Below are 23,937 nucleotides of genomic sequence, written 5' to 3'. Positions count from 1 at the left end.
TATGCAGCCTGGAGAAAATTTTACAACCTTTCTAGAGCTTGCTTTCATCACCTACATCTTTTCCACAGAACTGGTGTGATTTTTAAAGAGTTCGTGTACAAACATCTCTGATAGCAGTGCCTGACAGGTAGTAAGGACTAAACATAAGTTATTGATGCTGTTCCTATTTGGGTTTTGGGAAAAGCCAGAGGAGACTATTTAGATAACTCAGGGTGCTTACTATTCTGTTTTACAGTTGACAAAAGAAATCTTTCAATTCATTTTATCTTGACTTTTGCTTCGCACTATCTTCCTCATTTCTTTTGGTGACACCATGTTTCCATACACTTTTTCAGTAAAAACCTCAGAACTTTAGTCTCCTTTGCCTCTCTTTTTGTCACTCACCACACTTGAAATCCAACATTGAGTCCTCTAAGCCCTACCTTTGTCTAACTTTGCTGATATACCCATATGCCATTATATCGACCAAAAGTACCCTGGTGCAAGTGATCAACTTTTTCTGTGTGTTGCAGTTACCTCCTAACTGGTCTTACAGGCTGCACTCTTGAAATACTGAAGTCCACAGCAGCCAGACTGTTCTTTGTAAAGCTTAAATCAAATCACATCGCTGCCTTGATTAAAACTTTCAATAGCTTCCTGCTGTATTTGGATTATAATCTAAACCCATTACTATGCCCTACAAAAGATTTTATGGTAGTTGGTCTCCAAAGACTGCAAGCATCAATCAAGAGCTAGAGTCTATTTTCCCTCTGCTTGAAATTGAGTTGGCCTTGTGAATTGCTTTGACTGATGAGATGCCTTGGAAGTAACATTCTAGGACTTTGAAGCTCAGATAATGTCAAGCTGTGGCTTCTGCTTCCGCTCTAGTGGAAACCAGTTGCCAAGGATTAATTATGAGAAGCCTGATGTCACCATGCTCTGAGGAAGCCCAAGGTACTATTATCGATATTCGAAATACATGTGGAAAAGCACCTATATGCAAGGGACACAACAACCTTACAGAACAGTCGAGTTTATCACAGGCACGAAATGAAGATTGCCAAGTGTCTGAAGCTGACACCTTGTGAAACAAAGGCATCACCTAGTCAGCACTTCCCAGAGTCCTAACCACAGCACTGGGTGGCTTGTAGTAAACTGTCATACTCAGCTATGCTGCAGTGACATGGCTTCAGCAATAGAGAATAGAAATTCTCTTGTGACATTTTTTTTCTTCCTACTTCCCAGGGCTCATTATGGAAGCTCTCGTCAGATTTCATTGCTCTTAATCTCTGAGACATCTCTCCAACATTGCTCTTATAGTCAGTGTTGCCTGTGCCTTGACACATCTCTCTTTAGTTGTGAGTGTAATGAACATGTTTTTTTTTCCCATCATTCAGATCTTAGTTCAGTTATCATACCCCTAGACAGGCCTTAGACAAGTCACCAAGAACAGCTAAATAGTATCCCTATGATCGTTCCATCATGTTTTTTTTCTTAATTAACTTTGGAGCATAACAATATTATGTGAACCTGCTTGGACTATTTACTGACTTTTTAAAATCTGTTTTTGTAGGCAGCCTCTTGGACAACAAAATCCAAGATGGCGCCAGTTCCCGATACACTGTAGCAATAGACGATTCAATTGCACATGTGCCCCTCCCGAGCAGGTGTATGCTGCACATGCACCTCTCCCAAGCAGGTGTATGCTAATGAGGGTCTGCCGAAAAACCAATCCAGGAGGACTTGGCAGCTCAGGATCGGGTATATAAGGAGCTCTCTCTAGACAGTCACCCCAACTCCACAGAAGCAAGAGCAGCCACGCTATTCCACAGAAGCAAGCAGACCTGCAGCACCTAGGAAGAAGAGGAAGAAGAAGCAGCAACACCAAGAAGAGCCGTGACATCTAGAAGAGCTGTAACACTTAAGAACCTAGGAGAGCTGTGACACCTACGTACCTAAGAGAGCTGTAACACTTAGGTACCTAGGAGAGCTGTAACACAAAAGAAAATTCCTGAGTAAACCGTCTAGAGAAGAAGTTTCGGTGTTCTGTCATCATTGCTGCTGGACAGCAAGAAGTGCGGAACATGTTTTTCCTTTCAGTCAGGAAAGAAACCTTTTTTAGCATGTTGACAACTGAAAAAATCTAGCCTGAAGGGTACTTTATGGATAGTAAGTATTAAGTAATAGTAGATAGGTAAAAGCGTGTTTTTACTTTCCAAAGGCAGAATGTAGTAACTAATGGCTCTGATAGTGAATGGATCTTTAGTCCTTTTGTCTGATTCTACTCTCTACCATATTTACCTTGCTTTGCTTTGCTTTTTAAACCGAATGGGCTTCCTTTCCCTTTGTCTTTTGTTTGGTTTAGACCAATGATAACAACAATAGATTAAAAGGCATGAGAAGAAAGGGGAACTTATTTATTATAGATTTAGAAGGTCAAGATCAAGACATCTTTTCCATTTTCACTTTGTTATTACATGGTGGAAAGGTCTGTCTAGTTCTATTTGGTCTCTTTTGTACAGGGACTAATCCCAGCCATTAGAGTATGACCTTCATGGTCCATGCCCTCCTCAGTGTCCATTCCACTTCATTCCTTCATGTTATAAGTTAGGAAGTTTTAATGAATTATAAACATTCAGATTATACCAAGACTGAAACAGTATTTTTTTCTAGTTCTGAATAATTGATCCTTAACAACAGCTGTTTTTATTCACTTATAGCAATGATAATGCCTTTAAAGATAGTCAACAGTAAACTTTTATTTTATTCCATATACATATATGGCTGCACACATTGTTATTCTTGTTTCAAAAGTAGTATTTAGTATCTTTGGACAATTATGATTCAACCATTATACACATACAAATGGATGGACAGATAGATGGACAGTCAAACAGTCAAACAGACAAACATAAATGTAAATATAAGCTGAAAAACATTTTCACCCTCAAATAAAACATACATGTTGCTGCTTTCAGATAAGCTTCTACTGAAGCAAACGTTTAACATAATATTATTATGTATTCTTTGATATTTCCATGAATACATGTATTAGATTTTGATTATAGATACCCTTCCACTCATCTCTTCCTATTCTTCCTGGATTACCCATTCCTATAACCAAATTTTATGTCCTCTTTTTTTTTTTAATAAGTCACTGCATCCAATTAGTGTTGCTTACCTACTCGGTACCATACCCTTGAAAGAAATTGATTGCCTGTAGCCTAGTAGCCATCAATTGTCAATAGCTCAGTTAGTGGTGGAGGCTCATATACACTTCCAACATTGACGTTGGAGTTCTGATAGCCTTGGTTTTGTACAGGCACCTGCAGATGATGTGATTTTGTGATTGTAGTAGTCCTGTCATGCCCAGAAAACAGTGTTTTGTGCAAAAGTTATCTGGCCCTGGCTAGCTCTTAAAATCATTTGCTCTCATTTCCAAGATGCCTTCTGTGTTGTGGCTGGGATAGTGACATGCATGGCCACCAAGGGCAGAAAACACTACAGATATTTATTTCCTGATCTTTGATCCACTACAAATATCTATATTAACAGCAAAAGCTTCTCTGATGAAGGCTGAGAGCTTCACTCTTCTGGGGATATAATGGTGAGCATCTAAAAAGCAGTTTTATATATAGTCTCTTTCAAAACAGTAATATATTCTCTCCTAAGAACTTGATTTGGTTCTAACTTTGTAGAATGTAACTTACATCCTATTCAGAAAGCTGTTGATCATTTCCCTCATTAGAGTTTCATCAATTTGATACAAGCTAGACTTATTTGGGAAGGGGAATCGCGACTGAGAAAATACCTCCATCAGAGTGTCCATTGGCAAGCTTGTAGGATATTTTCTTTCCTTTACCATTTCTTCACCTTTCCTTACCTTACCTTCCCTTTCCTTCCCTTCCTTTCCCTCTCTCTCTTTCTTTTCTTTTCTTATTTTTAATTACAAAAAAAAAGTGTATGGGACACAGGGCCCAGAACTGATCCTGTGCTATAGTTCTCCATACTCCTGGGAGACAGCTGGTCTCCTAGGAGTGCTGACACATCTACAAACACAGATAAGACCACCAATTCTGCTCAAATTCCTGGCCCAAGATAGATCTGCCCAGAGCCATCAGGACATAGGAAGCAAGAAAAACTGGGGACAAAATCCTGGTTTCCTTCTGCACCCCAGAACAAATTCCTCCCAGAGAGATCTGGTCTTCCAGAAGTACTAACACACAGGCTTGCAGGAGGGACAAGCCACAGTCAGAGACAGAAAGACCAGCTAACACCAGAGATAACCAGATGGTGAGAGGTAAGGGCAAGAACCTAAGGAACAGAAACCAAGGATACATGGCATCATCACAACACAGTTTACCACCACCACAGTAGCCCTGGAAAAACCATCACACCAGAAAAGCAATACTCTGATTTAAAAATCACATCTCTGATGACTAATGATGTAGAACATGTCTTTAGGTGCTTCCCATCCATTCTGTATTCCTCAGTTGAGAATTCTTTGTTTAGCTCTGTACCCCAATTTTAGTAAGGTTATTTGATTCTTGGGAGTCTAACTTTTGAGTTCTTTGTATATATTGGATATTAACCCTCTATCTGATATAGGGTTGGTAAAAATCTTTTCCAACTCTGTTGGTTGCTGTTTTGTCCTATTTACAGTGTCCTTTGCCTTATAGAAGCTTTGCAATTCTATAAGATCTCATTTGTAAATTCTTGAACTTACAGCACAAGCTATTGGTGTTCTGTTCAGGAAATATTCCCTCTGTGCCTATGTGCTTGAGGCTCTTCCCCACTCTCTTTTCTATTAGTTTCAGTATATCTGGTTTTATGAGACGGTCCTTGATATACTTGGACTTAAGCTTTGTATAGGAAGATAAGTGGTTGGGTTAGTGAGCAGGGAGAGGAAGGATGGGATAGGGGGTTTTCAGAGGTGATAAAATTTGCAATGTAAATAAAGAAAACATCTAATTTTTTAAAAAAGGAAAAAAAAATCACATCTCATGGTAATGATAGAGGACTTTAGGAAGGACATAAATAACTCCCTGAAAGAAATGCAGGAGAACACAGGTAAACAGGTAGAAGCCCTTAAAGAGGAAACACAAAAGTCCCTTAGAGAATTACAGGAAAACACAACCAAACAGGTGAAGGAATTGAACAAAACCTTCCAGGATCTAAAAATGGAAATAGAACCAATAGAGAAATCACAAAGGGAGATATACCCTGGAGATAGAAAATCTAGGAAAGAGATCAGGAGTCATAGGTGGAAGCATCATCAACAGAATATAAGAGATAGAAGAGAGAATATCAGGATCAGAAGACACCATAGAAAACATTGACACAACAGTCAAAGAAAATGTAAAAAGCAAAATGTTCCTAACCCAGAACATCCAGGAAATCCAGGACACATTGAGGAGACCAAACCTAAGGATAATAGGTAGAGAAGAGAGTGAAGACTTCCAACTTAAAAGGACCAGGTAAATATCTTCAACAAAATTATAGAAAAATACTTCCTAACCTAAAGAAAGAGATGCCCATGAACATACAAGAAGCCTACAGAACTCCAAATAGACTGGACCAGAAAAGAAATTCTTCCCCTCACATAATAATCAAGGCACCGAATGCACTAAACAAAGAAAGAATACTAAAAGCAATAAGGGAAAAGGGTCAAGTAACATATAAAGGCAGGCCTATCAGAATTACACCAGACTTCTCACCAGAAACTATGAAAGCTAGAAGATCCTGGACAGATGTCATACAGACCCTAAAAGAACACAAATGCCAGACAGGCTACTATACTCAGTAAAATTCTCAATTACCATAGACTGAGAAACCAAGATATTCCATGACAAAACCAAATTTACACAATACTTTTTCCACAAATCCAGCCCCATATAAGGTAATAGATGGAAAACTACGAACCCAAGGAGAGAAACAACACCCTAGAAAAAAATAAAGTAATCTTCTTCCAAAAAACTCAAAAGAAGCCACAAATACATAATTCCACCTCCAAAAACAAAAATAACAAGAAGTAACAATCACTTTTTCTTAATATCTCTTAGCATCATTGGACTCAATTCCCCAATAAAAAGGCATAGACTAAAAGACTGGATATATAAACAGTACCCAGCATTTTGCTGCATACAGGAAAAACATCTCAGTGTCAAAGACAGACAACATCTCAGAGTAAAGGGCTGAAAAACAATTTTCCAAGCAAATGGTCAAAAGAAAAAAGTTGCAGTATCTATTCTAATATCACATAAAATTGACTTTCAACCAAAAGTCATCAAAAAATATAAGGAAGGATACTTCATACTGACCAAAGGAAAAAAATCTACCAAGAAGTACTCTCAATTCTGAACATGTATGCTCTAAATTCAAGAGCACCCACATTCTTAAAAGAAACTTTACTAAGGCTTAAAGCACACAATATAAATCATACATTAATAGTGGGAGACTTCAACACCCCATTCTAAACAATGAACAGATCATGGAAACAGAAACTAAACAGAGACAGAATGAGACTAACAGAAGTTATGGACTAAATGGATTTAACAGATAGCTATTGAACATTTCATCCTAAAGCAAAAGACACACCTTATTCTTAGGACCTCATGGTACCTTTTTCCAAAATTGATCATATACTAGGTCACAAAACATGCCTCATCAGACACAAGAAGTTTGAAATGATCCCATGCATCCTATCAGATCACCACAGTTAAGGCTGGCCTTCAATAACAACAAAAACAACAGATAGCCCACATAAACATGGAAGATGAACAGGCACTACTAAATGATAACTTGGTCAAGAAAGAAATAAATTAAAAACTTTTTAGAATTTAATGACAATGAAAGCACAACATACACAAACTAATGGGACACAATGACAGCAGTGTTAAAAGGAAAACTCATAGCTCCGAGTGCTTACAAAAAGAAATTTAAGGGAGCACACACTAGTAGCTTAACAGCATACCTAAAAGCTCTAAAACAAAAAGAAGCAAATACACCCAAGAGGAATAGGCAACAGGAAATAATCAAACTCAAAGCTGAAAGCAACCAAATAGAAACAAAAAGAACTATAGAAAGAGTCAACAAAACCAGCATCTGTTTCCTTGAAAAAATCAAAAAGATAGATAAACCATCAGCGGGACTAACCAGAGGGCACAGAGACAATATCCAAATTAATAAAGTCAGAAATGAAAGGAGAGAGATAACATCAGAAACAGAGGAGATTAAAAAAATCATCAGATCCCACTACAAAAGCCTCAACAAAACTGGAAAATCTGGATGAAATGGACAATTTTCTAGATAGACGAAACCAAATACAAAAGTTAAATCAGGATGAGATAAACCATCTAAACAGTCCCATGAACCTCTCCAAAGTAGAAGCAGCCATTAATTGTCTCCCTGTCAAAACAAAACAAAAAAAAAAGACCAGGATCAGATGGGTTTAGTACAGAATTCTATCAGACCTTCAAAGAACTAATACTAATACTCTTCAAACTATTCCACAAAATAGAAGGAAACAAAACAGAAGGAAAACTATCAAATTGATTCTATGAAGCCATAATTAAGCTTATACCTAAACCACACAAAGACCCCAAAAAGAAAGAGAACTTCAGACCAAATTTACTTATGAATATTGGTGCAAATATATTCAATAAAAGTCTCACAAACCAAATCCAAAAACACATCAAAATGATCATTCACTACAATCTAGTAGGCTCCATCTCTCAGATACAGAGGTGATTCAATATACAGAAATCCATCAATGTAAACCACTGCATAAATAAACTCAAAGAAAAAAAACACATGAATATTTCAGTAGATGTTGAAAAAGCATTTGACAAAATCCAACATCCCTTCATGTTAAAAGTCTTGGAAAGATCAGGAATTCAAGGTCCATACCTAAACATAGTAAAAGCAATATACAGCAAACCAGTAGCCAACCTCAAACTAAATGGAGAGAAACTTGAAGCAATCTCACTAAAATCAAGAACTAGACAAGGCTGGTCATTATCTCCCTATGTATTTAATATAGTTCTGGAAGTTCTAGCTAGAGCAATTAGACAACAAAAGAAGGTCAAATTGATACAAATTGGAAAGGAAGAAGTCAAAATACCACTATTTTGGAGATGATATGACAGTATATTTAAGTGACCCCAAAAATTCCACCAGACAACTCCTAAACCTGATAAACAACTTCAGCAAAGTGGCTAAATATAAAATCAACTCACACATATCAGTAGTATTTTTACACTCAAAGGATAAAATGGGCTAAGAAAGAAATTAGGCAAACTACACCCTTCATAATAGTCACAAACAATATAGAATATTTTGGGGTGACTGTAATCAAACTAGTAAAAGATCTGTAAGACAAGAACTTCAAGTCCCTGAAGAAAGAAATCAAAGAAGTAATCTACAGATTCACAGCAATCCCCATCAAAATTCCAACTCAATTCTTCATAGAGTTATAAAAAGCAATTCTCAAATACATTTACAATAACAAAAACCCCAGGAAAGTGAAAACTATTATCAACAATAAAAGAGTGGTATAAGTGGGTCCCCTGATAGTACTATGTCCAGTTTCCATAGGAACCAACAAACTGACTTCCAGAGTGGTTGCTACCAGCTTGAAAGAATACACATGGTGGGACTAATGGTCCAGAGTGGTTGTTACCAGCTTGAAAGAATACACATGGTGGGACTAATGGCTCCAGCAGCATATGTATAGCAGAGGATGGCCTAGTCGGTCATCAATGGGAGGAGAGGACCTTAGTCCTGTGAAGGTTCTATGCCCCAGTGTAGGGGAATGCCAGGGCTAGGAAGCAGGAGAGGGTGGGTTGGTGAGCAGGAGGAGGGAGGAGGGAACAGGGATTTTTTTTTATTTAATTTAATTTTTTTTTTGGAGGGGACATCAGAAAAGGAGATATCATTTGACATGTAAATAAAGAAAACATCTAATAAAAATGAAAAAGAAAAAACAAAAAAAATCAATAAAAGATCAATGGAATAGAATTGAAGACCCAGAAATTAACCTACACACCTATGGTTACTTGATCTTTGATGACCTAAAAGTATCCAGTGGGGGGAAAAAAAAAGACAGCATTTTCAACAAATGGTGCTGGTTCAACTGGATGTCAACATTTAGAAGAATGCAAATTGATCCATTCTTATCTACCTATAAAAAGCTCAAGTCCAAGTGGATCAAGGACCTCCACATAAAACCTAATACACTGAATCTAATAGAAGAGAAAGTAGAGAAGAGCCTTGAACACATGGGCACAGAGGAAATATTCCTGAACAGAATACCAATGGCTTATGCTCTAAGATCAAGAATTGACAAATGGCACCTCATAAAATTACAAAGCTTCTGTAAGGCCAAGGACACTGTCAAAAGGACAAAATGGCAACCAACAGATTCGGATATCTTTACCAATCCTACATCCGATAGAGGGCTAATATCCAATATATACAAAGAACTCAAGAAGCTAGACTCCAGAGAACCAAATAACCCTATTTAAAATGGGGAACAGAGCTAAACAGAGAATTCTCAACTGAGGAAACTCGAATGGCTGAGAAACTCTTAAGGAAATGTTTGACATCCTTAGTCATCAGGGAAATGCAAATCAAAACAACCCTGAGATTTCACCTCACACCAGTCAGAATGGCTAGGATAAAAAACTCAGGTGACAGCAGATGCTGGAGGGGTTGTGGAGAAAGAGGAACACTCCTTCATTCATGGTGGGATTGCAAACTGTTACAACTACTCTGCAAATCAATATGATGGTTCCTCAGAAAATTGGACAAAATACTCCCTGAAGATCCATCCATACCACTCCTGGGCATATACCCAGACGATATTCCAACATATTATAAGGACACATGCTTCTCTGTTTTCATAGCAGCCATATTCATTATAGCCAGAAGCTGGAAACAACCCAGATATCCCTCAACAGAGGAATGGATACAGAAAACATGATACATTTACACAATGAAATACTACCCAGCTATTAAAAACAATGACTTCATGAAATTTGCAGGCAAATAGATGGAAATTGATAATACCAACCTAGGTGAGGTAATCCAGTCACAAAAGAACATACACTGTATGCATTCACTGATAATTGGATATTATTTCAATAGTTCAGAATACCCAAGATACAATTCACAGACCATATGGAGTTCAAGAAAAAGGAAGACCAAAGTGTGAATGCTTCAGTCCTTCTTAGAAGTTGGAACAAAATCCCCACAGGAGGAAATATGAAGACAAAGTGTGGAGCAGAGACTGAAGGAAAGACTGTCCAGAGACCCCCACCTGGGGAAACCATACCATAATCGGTAGCCAAACCCAGATACAATTATGGATGCTGGGAAGTGCTTGCTGACAAGAGCCTGGTATGTCTGTCTCCTCAAAGGTTCTGCCAGAGCCTGAAAAATACAGAGGTAGAAGCTTACAGCCAACCATTGTACTGAGCCCAGAGTCCCTGATGGAGAAATTGGAGAATGGATTGAAGGAGTTGAGTGGGTTGTCAACCCTGAAGGGGGAAGCAACAATCTCAATAGGCCAGAGCTCCTGGGGACTAGACCACCAACCAAATAGTACACATGGAGAAACCAATGGCTCTTGCTGTCTGTGTGCCTTGTTGGAGGGGAGGAATGACCCTTGGGCCTGAGGAGGTTTGATGCCCCAGTGTAGGGGAATGCCAGCGCAGGAAGTTGGGAGTAGGTAGATGGGTGGAGGAGCACCCTTGTAGAGGAAAGGGGAGGGGGATGGGATAGAGGGTTTCCAGAGGGGAGACCTGGAAAGGGGATAAGATTTGAAATGTAAATTAAGAAAATATCCAATAAAAAATAATTTTTTGCCCGGCAGTGGTGGCACATACCTTTAATCCCAGCACTTGGGAGACAGAGGCAGGCGGATTTCTGAGTTCGAGGCCAGCCTGGTGTACAGAGTGAGTTCCAGGACAGCCAGGGCTACACAGAGAAACCCTGTCTTGAAAAAATTAAATCTTTAAAAATGAGTAAATAAAATATTCTGTTTGTAAAAAAAAAATAAAGTTTATACATCTTAAATTTAAAGAAAAAATGTATGAGTGACTTGTACCTGCCAGAAGAAGGCATTGGAGTCCCAGGTACTGGATTTACTAACAATTTTGTGTTTTCACATAGATGGTAGAACTAGAAACCTGACCTCTGGAAGAGCAGTCAGTGTTCTTAACCTCTGAGCCATCTATTTTAGTTAAGAGTTTCCACTGTTATGAAGGAACATTATGGCTATGGTAACTTTTATAAAAGGAAATATTTAATTGAGACTGCATTAGTATTTCAGAGGTTTAGCCCATTATCATCATATTGGGAAGCATGACAGCATATAGGCAGACATGATGCTGGAGAAGGGGCTGAGAGTTCTGCATCTTAATCTGCAGGTAACAGGAAATGTCTGTGTGCCACCAAGCCTAGGCTTAAGCATCTAGACCTCTAAGCCCACCCCAAGAGGGACACACGTCTTCCAACAAGGCCATACCATACTCCAACAAGGCCACACCTCCTAATAGTGCCAGTCTCTATGGGCTAAGTATTCAAACACATAAGTCTATAAGGGCTCTTCATACTTAAACTGCCAACCATCTTGCCAGTCTATAGCACTCTCTTGATAATGATTGATGTGGGAAGGCCTAGTCCACTGGGGTATAAGTAGCACTGCTCCATGGCCTCTGAATCAGTTCCTGCCTCTAGGTTCCTGCCTCTAGGTTCCTGCCTTGAGCTCTTGCTCTAAGATCTTTTGATCATAAACTGTGATGTAGAAGTATAAGACAAATAAATCTTTTTCCCCCACATTGCCTTTACTCATGGTATTTTATCATATCAATAAACAAGTAACTTAGACAGTTAACCCCATAGATGGTATTGAACCAATGGGTATATGTTAACAAGTAAGCCATTATGGTAACTTTTAGTAGTCAGAGGTGAGTGCAGCTGTTAATGACTTTTCTTTCCCATCAGCCTGCATAGTCACCTGTATTACTATGAAAGGCAGCAAGCAGAAAGGATGCCTCCAGGCCAATTACCAATTTGATTTCTCCAAGTTATGTCAACAAAGTATGTGGTATCTACTGAAATAGATTAACCACATCACATGTGGGTTCTCTTTTCACTAACCTTAAATGAATCATATTGCCTGAAAGAATACAATGTGATCAGGGAGTAGAAATAGGAGAGTTTAGAGGGATGCAATGCAGAATTTGAAAAGAGTAAGCAGCCCAGATTAGTTCTGTCAGCAGAGTACTGATCAGCTGATCTTGGTAGTATATATCTGTGATCCCAGACTTCAGGAGGAAGAGGCAAAGGAATTCCGAGTTCAAGGACAGTCTGGACTATATAACAAGACATTGCCTCAAAAGGCAACATAGCACTTGAGAGCTTAAGATAAAAGGAGTATCCAATGATATAACCTAATTCAGCTATGTAGCTAGTGCTTGCCCCCATCCAGGGCTATAAAGCAAGTCTGATAAAATCATAAGTAAACAAAACATAAAATGAAAATGAAAAAGAAAATGGTTGTAAAGGAAGAAGAATAATTTGATTCATTTAAACTAGATGTGCTACCAACTTAACGAGAATATCTGTTAGAAAAAAATTAGACATTTTGTGTATGAGTCACCAAGATAATGGATTTTGTTAGTCAAGTTGTAAGGATGATGCACAAGGAACTTAATTTGAATACAAAAATAATTCCTCTAAAAGATGAGAGTAGATGACAGAGCTACTAGCATAGAATTAATCATTAATTTCAAGTCATATTTGAAAAAATATTTTTATGAAACAATTAAGTGTCACTTATTACAAAAGTATAAAGTTTTATGACTGGAGATTCTTAATGCTGCTTTGTCCAAAACCCTCTCTTTATTCTAAAAAAATCAAGGTGTACAACAACTGATCGGAGGTCAAACATGTGACTATAAATTCATGTATCTTTGTTTCCAGAACTCCATTCTCTTCTTTAAATCAGTTGTTCTTACAATCATGCCTTTCCAAGTCTAGTATGCAGTCAGCTGCCCAAGAATGGTGTTCACAGGGCTAAAGGAGATCAGACCATTTTACTGCTACAGGAGTGAATTTTGTTCCTTCCATTTTCATGTTTCTATGCAAGTCTGTTTACAAAACTTTGTGCTCCATAAAAGGCGAAGTTGTAGATACAGCTTAGTGGGGGGGGGAAATAGGGATATGGGAAAACTAAAGTATACATGTCTAAGAAAACCTACATTGCCTGACATTTAAATGACTCTGGTCCTTCACAAGTAAAGGTTTAAAAACTGGTTCCTGAGATTTACAAAAGAAAATGTCATAATTTGCCCAATTTGTTTCATCTGCCAAGTTCTGCCTCAAGGTGAATTTCAATCTACCAGTATAATGTTAACCTGTTTGCCAAATAACTGAAACCATAGCAATAAGATTTCATAAGCCATTGTGAAGCAGCTCTAGAGTAGCACTGATGGTATTATTGCTATGTTCAGTGGACTTTCCTGATTACTTTTTCTGATTTTTGCTCTTTTCTTTATATAACCACCTGAGTGGTTTTGCCATTCTTTTAAATAAAAAATAAGGAGCCAAAAGACAGGAAATATTCTCTATTAAGTTGTTTAGATTTTTTTCCTTGATTTTAAAGTTAGACTGAGATGTTTGCCATAGGTAAACATGTGTGATGTCTTTGTGAGAAAATAACTTGTTTAAAATGGGGTATCCTGAAATAACTATTTAGGCAAGCAGGACCATCTTTGTGGCACATGTGTTACAATGTTGATACATCATATTCTTTCTCTGCACCAAGAGCATCTGCTTTATGCACATAGAAGTACTATGTTGTCAAGTATGAGGGAAATATATTTGCCTTCATTGCTCTTCTTGTTTTACCTCCCTAGGAAGCCTCTTGATTATACCTTATTATTCTCTTTGACCCCAGTGGGAGGTCTGGGTCCAGATTGGCTGTTTTTCACCCCAGTGACCTTCATTCCAGGAATCTCTCATATTGTTCTACCTCCTATTCCCATGGAAACACATGGACAGATACGAATTTCCACATTAAAGGGGAAAAGTTTTGAAATGTACAAAACGGAAAACTTTTTTTAAAAGACTAATCCTTCAAATATTTATGTCAAGGTTTTTTTCAATGTATACAGCTCTCTTCTTCCTCTGGATTCATTGCATGGTAAGGTCCTCAACTTACACTGTAAACATTTTAACCCCATTATACTCATCAACATCATTACAGCCAATGCGTCAACTCTTATCTTCCATGACATATTGTTAATTTCTGTTATTAAAACCTTACTGCCAGAAAAAACATTTACATTTTCTTTCATCTCCTACAATATCTTCAAGAGTATATTAAAAATAAAAAAATAGTAAGGAGCCATAGTGTTCACAGAAATTTGTTTTCCATATACCATATCACAGACCCTCTGTATGCCATGGAGAAACGAATAAGAGTCACTATACCTAAAAGTCTATATAGGTTTATTCCATTTAGTTTGGAATTTTCGCATACATGTTGACAAGGTGAATTGCTCTACAAGAAGAAATTTTCTGACTTAACTTGAATAGAATTGGAAATAATTTTATTTTAAAATACAGCCAAGTCATATGCAAAATCTAAGCAGGCAAAATGTTATCCTTCAGTCTAATTTATGATCTCTCCTCTCTTACTACCTAATGATAAAGAAGTGAAAACCACTCCAATAATAACTATGTTCACACAGAGCAAACTTTCTTGCCCTGACAACTTCATAATACATTTCAAACAACCTAGTGTCCTTCATTTTAATTACCATTAAGAACTGTCAATGCATGATGACCTTTGATTCTCATGTCTATTGTCACATCACGTATTCTCTGTCTTTGATAAGCATCAAATTGTATCAGAAGGTGCTGACTTCTTCTGCAGCAAATTAGGTCAGCTTGTTACTTTCATTAAGGAAAACATCATTTTGATGGGCAAACAGGTAGCTAGCATGACTAATTGCAACTGAAATCTAAGTTGAAAAACAAAGTTAGCTCTGACATAGCAAGAGTCCCCATTTATAACTAACTGGAGCTAAATCTCCAATTGTTTCATCTATAAGGTAAAAAAACAGCTGGGTGGTGGTGGCACACGCCTTTAATTCCAGCACTTGGGAAGCAAAGGCAGGCAGATTTCTGAGTTTGAGGCCAGCCTGGTCTACAGAGTGAGTTCCAGGACAGACAGGGATACACAGAGAAACCCTGTCTCAAAAATACAAAAAAAAAAAAAAGAGGTAAAAGACCAGATTTGCAATACCAGATGTGAAATTTCATCCAGAGACCTGAGCTTCAAGATGTGCATTTTCTACCTCTTTCATCACTGCCAGGAAAAGTAGCTCTGCACCTACAATTTAGCAGATATTTCATCTTCCACAACAGAAAACACTTTGGCTCTTCCCAAGTGATCTTGGTACATAATTTGTAAAAGGATTAAAATCCCAAGTCTGCCAGAAAGGTATGATTCAGAGATACTTTTAGTTATCCTAGTGCTAAGGTATTAATGATCTAGTGAGGTACTCCTGTATTCATTTAAGTTTTCTAAATTCTAAAAGAAAGCAGAGATGGAAGATGATTAAAACAAAAGCAAGTCATCTTGTTAAATCAACTTTCAAAGAATCTAAAGTTGTAAAAAGAAATTTTGCATATTTGATTTATTTGGTTAATAAATTGTACGTTTTAGTTTAGACAATGCATGTGAGAAATTTAGAGAGTATAAATACAGGCATAAATTTATACAGCAAGTCAATTGATAAATGATTTCTAGATCATTAGAAGCAAAAATTTCAAAGATAAAAAAGAGTTTATCTTTCCCACTAATGATTATTCTATATTATAAAACTTTGTTCATTTGACAAGTGGCCAGTTGGATAATGAAAAAAAATATATAATATCTAGCTCATTCCTCTATTTTCAACAAGACAATTAACTGAGCATCTCTTCATGAAAATGACTTATACAAGTCCCAATGTCTGTATTTACTCGTAGCTCCATCAACTTCCAACTCAAGCATTTCCTGACTTCTTTTCCTCCTCTATTTCTAACAAGAGTTTTCTCTGTGTGAGCTCTTAAAAAGTTGCATTCCTTCGTTCCATTCCTATTCTAGGTAATAGAATTGAATTCCTAGTGCCATCTAAGAAGCTACATTGAATAAATCAAGTCTACAGGATCCTGTCACATTATGTGAAAAATAAGGACCTAGAATACATGAATCTGAACACTAACTTTTACAGATGGTTTCTAATGGTATAGGTGAAATGTTAACAAGTAGGTTTTACTCAATTCAGTCTTAAAAACAGTCCATGTAGCATCTAAGCACCATTTTACAAGTAAAAAACCTGGAGTTTCAACTGTTTCACTAGATTTTATGCTGCATTCAAAATGCTCACTTACTGTATAAAAAATGAAAATATATTTCATAAGTTGTAAAAATAAGAAGTTGAATAGAGTTCGCTAACATTTTATTCAAGCAGGAGGAAAAAATAAAATTATAAAGAGTCTTTAATTTAGAAAATAGAATGAAGTTCAACTGTATCTTTTTAAACAAAACACTACAGATAACATGTCCCTACAGGTAGCTGCAGGCTTAATCATTCCTAGGAGCTTGCCTGGCCAATACAAACAATTTGTTAAATTTCTACACTTCTGAAAACATCAACGAGTGGTTTTATCCTCATACATGTTCACCCTGAGAGTCTAAATTAAAGTGCACTATAGTTAAAAATAAAATAAAGAAAACAAAAGAAAGAGAGGGAGGTGATTGACTAGACTCCTAGCAATGCAGTTAAATCTAGCTCTGTTAGTGGTTCATAAATTGAATATAAGTGAGAGAATGCTAGACGTGGTAAAGATAAGGATTCTATGCCCAAAATAGTATTAAAAAAACAATATGCTTACATTTTATTATTATTTTTTGAGGTTCCTATAAAATCATTGTGTTTTATACTTAAGTTTTGCCTGATAAAATATTGAGAAGGACATATAGAACAATGACTGAAGAACTGGACATGTAGATTATCACTAAAAAAAACCATTTCATGATTTAATAATCTTATACTGTATCCACTTAGATGGCTCAAAGTACTGAATTTGGATATCTAATATTATCAAATTGTCAATGAGGGAAATATAAACATTTAAGGAAACAAAAGCAAAATTATAAAAAAAGGTGAAAAGGGCCCATGAGATCCTGTGAAAGAACATTTACAATTATATATGCCATCTTATATAAAACTAAAAATAAGTTTATGGGTTGTTTCTCTAAAACTTATGAAACTAAGTCCTAGAGATATTTAATGATTTACCCTCACTCACATCTCAAAAAACTGGATGAAGTTTTCAAGTACTTCAACTGTACTGAAAAAAGGAAGGAAGGAAGAAAGAAAGGAAGAAAGAAAGAAGTAAAGAAGGAAAGAAAGAAAAAAGAAAGAAGTCATCATTTTAGAAATGAGGTAAATAATTGTCAGATAAGTAGTTGGGGCCATACCACAAGAGTTTCCATATAGGGACTTCCATTCAAATGACAAGTCATAGAAGTTTTAAGGTAGAACGAAAATGATTGGTTAACTATATGGCAGAGTAGTAACTTCAGTAGTATAATGAAAGCTGAGAAGATATGAAAACTCATGATTAGAATTAAAGTGACCTAATAACTAATTATAAGGACCTGGATTATAATAAGACTGTGGCAGTTTAGAGGAGATATCTCCATAGTCTCAGGGATTTGAATACTTGGTCCCCAACTGGAAACACCATTTCAGGAGACTTAGGAGGTATGGCCTTGTAAGGAATATATCACTGGAAGAAGGCTTTGAATGATTAAAGACTTGTTCTATTTCCTCTTCTCTCTCATTTCTTCCTATTTGCCCCTGAAGATATGAGCTTCTAGATTCTTTTTCAAACTACCACGAAAGTTGCCTCTGCTCCCCATTCATGGACTCTAATTTGCTGGAACCATAAGCCCAAGTAAACACTTTATCTTTTTTTAATTAATTTTATTTTTAGTTTATTTTTACACTTCATATTCCATTCCCTGCCCCTCCATCCCTCTGGTAAACACTTTATTCTAAAAGTTGCCTTAGCCATGGTGTTTTATCACAGAAGTAGAAAAGTAACTAATTTAAGGATGGTCAGAGAGAAAATAGAGTAGAGGCTTATTGAAAATACATCAGAAAGAATGAATAGAGCTGGACAACTACTTAGATGCTGGTAGTGACAGAGAAGAGTCAATGAAGGCTTCAAGCTATAGTTTGAATTACCACTGGAAAATCTGTGTGATATACTAATACAATTAAGAGAAGATAAATTCAAATCTGTCTACAGAGACAGAATTTATAGTCATACATGATTAGTTTAAGTTGAGTTCACAGCTCAAAAAAAGTGAAATAATTTTTTATGAATTTCAACTCAATAATATTGACACAGTTGATAAAACTGTAGGACAATCTGACATTGCTCAAGGAAAGTATCCATTGTGAAATGAGAATTGACCAACAGTAACATCCAGCAAAACAATGAAGACTAAGTAGAAGGTAGGATAAAGTCAGGAAACATGAACCTAGCAAATATGATTTACCTAGGCACTAGAAAAAGAAAGTTGGAAGAAAGGCAGAACAAGATCCATAGAAGAAAGAAGTTTAACAAATTCAGATATCAAAGATAATTTAAAAAAAAAAACTAGGAGCTAGGCATTTAGCTCAGTAGGTTAAAAAATATTTGCCTACCAAGCATAGAGTGAAGTGGAAATTTCTGGTTTCTTTGGAGACTCAGATCATAAGAATGTGTTGCTGAATCATAGACAGTTGAGAGGATGTTTCACTGAAGCAGACTCATGTGAGGACAGGTGATGTTTAAAAAAGCATATAAATATGACCACAGACCACAGCACAAAGCTTGTGCATTGATACTACTTTGCTAATCTCAGCTGCTCTGGCACTGGTTGGCCTTTCACCACATTGCTGATCTTTGCTTGTCATGACTTCATACAGAGTAACTCACTAAAGAACTTCAGATATTCAAGCAGCCTCTTGCCATGTCAGCAGACATGGGCTGATTGGTGGAGCTTCCCAGTTTATTCTGGATCAAGCTGCTGCTGCTGATTCTTGTGTGGTGTCTGCCAAGTAGACTGGAATGAAGCTGCTGATTTCATGTTTGGTGGTTTACTAGTAGACTGAACTGCTGATATTCTGAGAAAAAAGATGAATCATCCCAAAGAACTATTTCTAAACAGGTCCACTTCCCCCATGTCCTAATAATCTTTCTTTTCCACTATCTCTGGTGGGCTAGAAGGGAGGTTAAATCATTTAAGAATCCTTATTAAAATAGATTTTGACAAAAATCTAAATCTACAGTGGGGACCTGAATTTGGATCCCCAGGATTGAGGTGAAGATTCAAAAGTGGCATCTGTAATATCTATAATCCAGAACTGGGAAAGCAAAGTTAAGTCAGTTATTGACGCTCACTGGACAGCGAGTGTAACTGATTTGGTTAGCTTCCCAAGTTTAGTTAGTGAGATGTTCTGCCTCCACAAGATAAAACTGAGTATGACAGAGAGGGACAGGCAACATTGACTTGTAGTTTCCATGTGACAAATCCACAAGATGTACCTGCATATATATGGGTGCAAACTTTAAAAGTCCATATACCCCTGTATGCATACATACAATAGGTTTAGCAGTTAGAAGATTATTGATAATGCTTTTATGAACTCAAAGTGATACCAGTTAAGAATTAGAGAAGTATAGGCAATCTTGTTACATATTCCTTTTTTCATGAAATTTTGCATATTACACAAATTGTCTTTTTACTTAGTAAAAAGGCTTTGTAATAATAAGGGATTGTCTAGAAGAGCAGCCAGCAAGGTACATCATCAGTATATATCATCAGAGTATAACAAATACGTAAAATGCTGCCATACAAATTATTCTCTTTTGCTACTGTCCAATCAGTCACATAAAGACATTGTTGTTAACCTCTTGGGCTTCCCTGAACTAGATAATTGATGTAAAAAATTTGATCTGCTTCAGTCCAATAGGCATTAATCAACATATTATCTCCAACTTCAGCCTGTCTTGATGGTTCCTATTTGCTCATATTTATTTTTTGCTCGATTCATTGGTCTCTGGTTACTATAATTTGCCTGTATGAGGTGGGTTTTATGTTATAATACACAAGACTAGAAATTCAGATATTGGTTTCACGTTGAGCAATACAAATAATTCAGCATTTCCTGCCCTGTTGCAGGAGGGAAATTTCACAGCAATCTGCCACTGATAAATAGCCCCACTTGACCTAGTTTCTACTAAACCTAGGTCATAAAACAACCTAATATTGGTATGCACAATTATTATTTCAGTTACACTTACAAATGTGATTTATGCCAAAATATCACTGGGACTTAAAGCATTCCATTTTCTCCTAGCCTATTTCTTTCTCTCTTTCCTCCTTTTGCCCCCTCCACCCCCATTTTTAACAACTACAGGCAATTTGATGACAAATTTTGCATATTCCACAAGCTGTCCTTTTATTGGGTTAGTTTTTCACTTCTCTTTCCTATTGTGTTTAGAGTCAGCAAACAACACAGAAGGCAAATATGTTCACACTCCTTATTTTTCTTTTGTCATCAAAAACTACCAACCATTGTTTGAAAGTATAAGGTTTTTTTGTGTCTCAAAACCCCTTAGATCTGAATAATTCCAGCTATACTTAACCCCTACCTCTTAGGTTCCAGTTCCCATCACCACACACACCACTATTCTGTGTATATCTGGGAGTCACTTAGAGGAGTCTAAGAATAAAATTTTGCAAAATAATAATGTGTATGTATTTTTTTATATTTGACAATAATGGTATTCATACTTACTAAAGCTTTGCTTTTATTTTAACTTTTAATTAGTCTTTATAATAATAATTAATATTTCCTGCTTCCTACACTACAATCATTAGCTTTAGAGAAATATAAAAAATGGTAATTAGCATTCAGGCTGCTAATGAAAATGTGAAAGTACTGCAGTTACAAATAGACATAATGGTAATCACTGACTTTCTTTAGTTTGATTCATATTTATCAGCTTCGCCAAAGTGAGCAAATTCTGTGGCATAAACAAGTTAAAACTAGGATGCTAACATTCTTTTGGGGAGAGAGAGGGAATAAGAGTAATCTGTTGTTCAAGCATACAATATTGTCCATCAGAAGAAAATTTGCAGCCATCAACTATAGTAATTAAATTTGAAATTCTCCCAGTAGTTAGTAGTAGCACACTAGATATTTTTCCTAAATACATGTGTGCTTCCTTCACTTTGTCTTTAAGATATGTGCTGCTTGTAGCACTTAGGATGGAGGACAAGTTTCACAAAATGAAGTTATTGACAGGAAGTTGGTATAACGAAAGTGTTAGAAACTACTGGGCTGAAGCTTGGTGCACACCATTTTCTGCTTTGAAACCTCCCATAATTCTCTCAGTGGTGGTCCAAATCCAAATCGGATCACATCATATAAGACTGATTTTTGTACACTCTGTGCCAATTTTAATCTACTTCCATTATTTTATCTGCCAACAACTGAATGAGAGAAATACTTTATCAAATGGAAATGATTACCAGGATGGTGTGATTAGTGAATGGAATTTCAAACTGACACACATAAATCTTTGCAACCACATGACCAGCAGTCACCTAGCCACATTACCACTTCTCACTTTAATACAGCTATAAACATTTTCAACAGCTTCCTGTTCACTATTTGTTTTAACCCTGTAGTTCTACCAGACAGCTGGAGATGGAAAAACAAAAAAGGCCAGAATTTCAGGGATGAGAACGGAAACATTTTCTTTTGTTCAGCAGAAGATTGTAAGTCATTTTATACTTGGCTCAAATCAAGAAGAAAATACACATACCCACACTCCAAACAAGCTTTTAAGTGAAAGGTTAGCTATTCTCAAAAGTCAGAATTCTACCTGAATCACAGAAACTTCAAACAGTCTGCAGGCAGTCCCCAGAGATTTGGATACAGTTGCAAGGCTATTAAAAAGTGCTATGGGCTTTAGGTTTTGACAGAGTTCAAAGGCTGATTCTTTTATTTGAAAGTATAATTTTCAAAGGAGAAAGAGGGATAGTTAGACAAAAATAAACAACTTTGCTTCACTGATTTTTACTGAAAAGTGTTGGCTATATTTAAGAAAATGGAGTATCCATGATGATGAGAAGTAGATTATTCTAAATGGAATAAAATTAAATGGCTACAAGAAAATAAAGGGCAATTACAATAGTATACACCGGGGGAGTATCTTACAGAAATGTATTCGAATACCAGTTGGAAGGAATGACCAAACAGTTCCTTTCAGTATGAGCTACCTATTCAACAGAAGATTTAGAATCTGATTAAAGCTTTATGGAAAGTCACTGTGCAATTCTGCCTTTTCCTCTCATCAGTGAATTGAAAGAAAAAAAACATGTGATGAAAGCGGTGGGCCTAAAGAAGGAGGAAAATACAGTTCCCAACAATTTCTACTCATTCAACTTGTACAGAAAAGTTCAGGATTTCAAAAATAACTCTATTACTGTCTTTTGGGATTAAGGACATGTTTTTCATGTCTCTGTATAACACTAACAAATGAACAGATACTTCATGGCCTGATATACCAATATACTGCACTTGATGGAGTGATAGTTCTAGAAGATCCATACTATCCCATATGGATTCCCAAGTCTCTGTATAGAAATATGAAGCATGCATATTCCATATCCTCAAGGTCCCTCAGCTTCTAAAATCTTCCCTGCCCTCTTCCATCTAAGTTCTCCTCCTTCCATAATGTTACACTCTCCTTTTCTCTGCAGCACATAAACATGCTCTCTGAGGACAAGGTACCTCCAATAGATCACCTCAGAGCCTGAGGCCACTCTAGAATGACAAATGTTTCACAAAATGCATTCTCTCATTCCCTCTCTAAAGGAAATCTCTAATCTACAAAGCCCTTCATTCCCTTACTCTAATTCTTCCAAGAAACATCAGAGAGCATCCCTTATTTATATTTTGAACCCCAAACATTTCTATCACATTCCTTTTACCTGATTACAACTATTTCTTAAACACTAATTACTTCTGGGGCCTCATTTGCTCCATGCTGAAGTGATAAGAAAAGATATACTATGCTTTGTTTTGTATGAGAAATTGATTATTTTTTCTTCAATTGCTCCTATGTCCTTTACTGCATCCACTGCTCAAATTCATGAACCCATGACCTCTTTTTTAATTATCTACCCATCTATCTATCTATCTATCTATCTATCTATCTATCTATCTATCTATCTATCTATCCATCTATCCATCCATCAATCCATCCACCCATCCATATCTATCTCCTACTACTTCCAATTAATGTTCTCCTTATATACATGGGAGCAGGGCAGACCACTGTGGAATGGGCAATCTATCAGAGGGCTCAATTCTAAGAACATTTACTCTCTCTTTCAGCAGCTGTCAACTTTTTATATTAGCCTTTAACTAGGAGTGGTGCCTTATAAGCCCTTCCTATATCCCATGGAATGTTGAGTATAATTACACTGTGTAGGCAACCAGACATTTAAAAAATTCGTGGGTGCATCATGCCTGTCATGTCCAGAACTATTTCACATTATGAGAAATCTTAAAATAGACTCAGACCCAAAGGTATCAAAAATGAAACCAGTACTGTAAAGATAGTGGGTATCAGAACAATAAATCAATATTATTCCACATGTCAGAGTTATGAGGGCATTATCTGCGTTCAACAATGGGACAGACTATATCTGAAAATCTTATTCCCTCTTCTTATAAATATTCATAATTGAAGAATGCCCTTGGGCCATATAATGGAAGCATATAACAAGATGGAGACAGGGGAGACCCACTTCTCCCTGAGCAT

Source organism: Mastomys coucha, chromosome X (genome assembly GCF_008632895.1).
Source record: "Mastomys coucha isolate ucsf_1 chromosome X, UCSF_Mcou_1, whole genome shotgun sequence".
Lineage (NCBI taxonomy): Eukaryota > Metazoa > Chordata > Mammalia > Rodentia > Muridae > Mastomys > Mastomys coucha.
Note: the sequence above shows the minus strand (reverse complement) of the source record.